Raw genomic sequence first — 3,956 nt, 5'->3', positions numbered from 1 at the left:
TACACAGAGAAACCCTGTCTTGAAAAAACAAAAAAAACAAACAAACAAAAAAAAAGAAACTGTTGCTGAACCAAAGATTTTGAAGATTACTTCTATAGTTTCTTGTAGGGATTTTTATAGTTTAGTTGTGATGTTTACGTCTTTTTTTTTTTAAGATTTATTTAATTTTCATCTTATGTGTACGTGTTAGTACCTACACATGTATGAGAATACTACCTGTGTGCCTGGTACTTGTGTGCCTGGTACTTGTGGAGGCCAAAATAAGGCATCCGATTCCCCATAACTGGAGTTACAGGTTGAAAGCCACTTGAATGGGGGGTGGGGGGGGGGTTGGGACCTGAATTCTGATCCACTACAAAACCAGCAAGCTCTCTTAACTGCTGAGCTCTCTCTCTGGGCCTACATTTAGGTTTATGAATAACTAATCTTAGACCTTGGTCTCCCTCTCTCAGACTCACCCCAGGCCTTGGTCACCCTCTCTCAGACTCACCCCAGGCCTTGGTCACCCTCTCTCAGACTCTTGAGTGCTGAGATTACAGGAATTTGCTACCGCCCACAGTTTACCCAGTGATTTTCAGCCTGAGTGTTACTCGGAGGCCTCTGAGAGGATTCCAGTGCAGGATGGAGGTGAGCTCTACCTTCCTTCTTTTGCATGTGGTGTGCAAGCGAGTCGCTGTGCTGTTTGATGAAGAACGCCTTCCCTCTTCACCATTGTTGTTGAAAAGTAATTGACTTTAAATGTGTTCACTTCTGGTCTCCAAATTCTATTCCACGGATCTCTATGTTGTCCGTCCGTGGGTTAGTGTTATCCTATGAAGGCTACTCTAGCTTTGTAGAAAGTTCTGGGTCACAGCCTCCTTGGAATATGTAATTGAGTCCCTTGCTTTAGCCGTGCTTCTTAGTGGTGGAGTATCCAGCCCATCATTTACTTCTGACAATGTGATGGGGTTAGAAATTCTTATTATTTCAGCCCTGGCTGTCCTGGAACTTACTCTGTAGACCAGGCTGGCCTCAAACTCAGAGATCCACCTGCCTCTACCTCCAAAGTGCTTGGGACCAAGGGCATGTGTCACCACCACCTGGCTATTTCAGTTTTAGTGATAAGAAATTTGGGGGCTTACATAATTTTAATAACGTTCAGATTTCTATTGTCTTTCTCAGCAGGCTGGCATAAGAGTGGACTTCACAGGCTGAAGTGAGGTTTATTCTTCTCTAAATGCATTTATTATCCCTTCTACCTCTTTGTTTCTAAATAGATCTTTCTAGATTCTCTTTGATTTGCCGTTCTCGCCTGAAATGAAAATGTTACAGTTTTCCGTAAATGCAGAATTTATGCCAGAGTGCAAGTATAACTTAACAGCAAGGGAGCTGCCGCCGGATTGAAGGCCCCGCATTCTCTTCCCCCTTTCCTGAGTTTTACCCGTGTTTCTCTCAGCCTGTCAGATTCACTCTCCAGGTAAGCTGTACTCTTCCAAGACCAGGCTGCAGATAGATTGCAAAACCTTTGATTCCAAGCCCCGCCCACAATTTGAAAAATGTCAGGCAGATACTCTGATTGGATGTTTGAGGTCATGTGATACTCAGGGCTGTTAATCCGCCCTCCCTGAGTGCTTTGAGAGTTTTATTTGCTGAAAAGACTCTTCAGAAATCTCATTTGGGGTCAAGCAGTTTGTTTTCGGTTTACAATTGCTGTAGTCCTTGCAGAACGCTTATTTATAAACCTGGCGACTGTGAATCGCTTTTTAGTGAACCTTTAAATGAGCTTAAAAACTCAGTCAATTAAACTGCGTCAACATGTCAAGCATAGTCATTTTAATATATTTGGTTTCCTTCCTAAATATTTGAATTGCTTGACCAGCCAATCTTCTCAGCACGTAAACAATTCCCAGGGATGCAGTAGGTAGTCTCACACATAAGAAGAACTCTGCGTTCCTCCTAGGCGGTCCAACATATGCATGAACTTGGCAGGCTCCCAACAGAGCATTATTTATCTAACTTGGCTATACAGTCGCCAGTCTTAAAGCCAGATCACCAGTGTTACTCTTCAAGATTAATGTTTCTTTCATCTCGCAGGCACAGAAAACACCAAACAAGGACAGATCTTTGGAATATAAAAATGCCAATTCCATGTTTTTGATACTTTAAACTGCCTCACAGTCACGTAAACCTTCCCCAATTTAGAGCGTGGGTTCACGAAGGGATGGTAGGAGAATCCCAAAGACTTCATCAGGGATAATTGGAGACTTCTCCAGTTGTTCATTAACTATTTAAATCTTTTAAAAATGATTTATTGATTTGATGTACATGGTATTTTGTCTGCCTGTGTGTCTCTATGAGGGTGTTGGATCACCTGGAACTGGAGGTACAGACAGTTGTGAGCCATCATGTGTGTGCTGGGAGTTGAACCCGGGTCTTCTGGAAGAGCAGCGGTGCTCCTACCCCCTGAGCCCTCACTAGGGAAATCTGATCTGTTCTGAGCTGTGCTTTTCTTCCATCTATGATGTATCTAAGTGTTCTGCTCAGTAACAACGATGATAGTTAATTGACCACAGTGATCCTTTGTTTGTGAGACATCGCGTAATGGTGCTTTTAGTTAGCTGAGGTATGGTTCCATCTAATTTAACTGGGATTTTACACACACACACACACACACACACACACACACACACACACACACACACTTGCCTTGACACCTAAGTTTTGAGACACGGTTTCTCTGTGTAACCCTGACTGTTCTGGAGCTTACTCTGTAGACTAGGCTGGTAAAAAACTCCCAGAGATCCACCTGTTTCTGTCTCCCAAGTGCTGAGATTAAAGGTGTGTGCCACCCCTGTCTGGCTTGAAATTGATTATCTATTTTTAACTGGAGAGAAGTTCACATTTGATGGATTCCTCTGCGCTTTCATGCTCTTGTTGGTTTTATCCTACTTTTTATCCAGTTTATAAGTTATATATTTAAATTACGATAATTATTCTCCTAATTATTTCTCTTTGTGTTGCTAATGAGCTCAAGACAACACCTAACATGAAGAAAATGACATACTAAACTTGGCCTAAATTTAATAAATATTTTTGAATGTTCTTGACAATTTGAGGTCACTATAATTAAGAAATTAATGATCCCCGCATTCAGCAAGTGAAGGAAGAGGATCATGTGCTCAAGGCCAGCCTGAGCTATATAGCACGATGGTATAGCAAAGTATAAATAAATAAATAAATAAATAAATAAATAAATAAATAAATAAGTAAATAATAAAGGGAAAATAAAAAAGGCCACCCTGGTCTACAGAGCTAGTTCCAGGACAGTCGGGGCTACACAGGGAAACCTTTGTCTTGGAAAAAAAAAAAAAAAAAAAAAAGAAAGAAAGAAAAAGAAAAAAGAAGAAGAAAAAAAGAGAAAAAAGGAATTAGAGATTGAAAATAAGGATTTTTTTAAAAAACAGGTTTATTGAAACATAATCCTCATATTTCCAATCAAATCACGTAAAACCTACATATAGTCACATGTATGTGCAACCATTACCACTGTTTTTTGTTACTTCCACGCCTTGTATCTTTAGTGCCAAGCCCAGCCTTGCTGGGTCACCGGTTTACTTTCTGACTCTAAGTTTGCCTTTATTGGACTCATACGGTAGAGTCATATAGCATGTGTGTTTTCTGTAATTAGCTTTTTCCACTTAGAAGTCTGGATATTGAAATTGATGAAAACATTTTCAAGAAATATTAAGAGGGATATTCTAGTTTGTTGTTGTTGTTGTTTTTGTTTTTTAGCATCTCACATGGAGTTGACAGACTTGTTCCAGGAAGTCACCACGTTAACATGAACCAACCGTGGCCCGCCAAACAAGTGCCAACCGGAGGCTCCATCTCTAGACAAGGAGGCGGGTCATGCGAAAACACGGCAGCCTGTGACTATGCTTGAGTCGTTAGTAGTTATTTTCCTGTGTCTGTGACAA

At 40.8% G+C, this 3,956-nt stretch overlaps 1 long non-coding RNA gene across 1 annotated transcript; it reads left to right on the top strand.

Annotated features, from left to right (window-relative positions):
* The first annotated feature begins 485 nt into the window (after positions 1-485).
* LOC115029979 lies at positions 486-3,956 on the top strand. Its single transcript, XR_003835553.1, has 3 exons — positions 486-627; positions 1,257-1,456; positions 3,772-3,956. It is a non-coding gene; the product is annotated as an uncharacterized LOC115029979 (long non-coding RNA).

Source organism: Mus caroli, chromosome 19 (assembly GCF_900094665.2).
Source record: "Mus caroli chromosome 19, CAROLI_EIJ_v1.1, whole genome shotgun sequence".
Classification (NCBI taxonomy): domain Eukaryota; kingdom Metazoa; phylum Chordata; class Mammalia; order Rodentia; family Muridae; genus Mus; species Mus caroli.
This window is presented reverse-complemented; position numbering and strand designations above follow the sequence as displayed.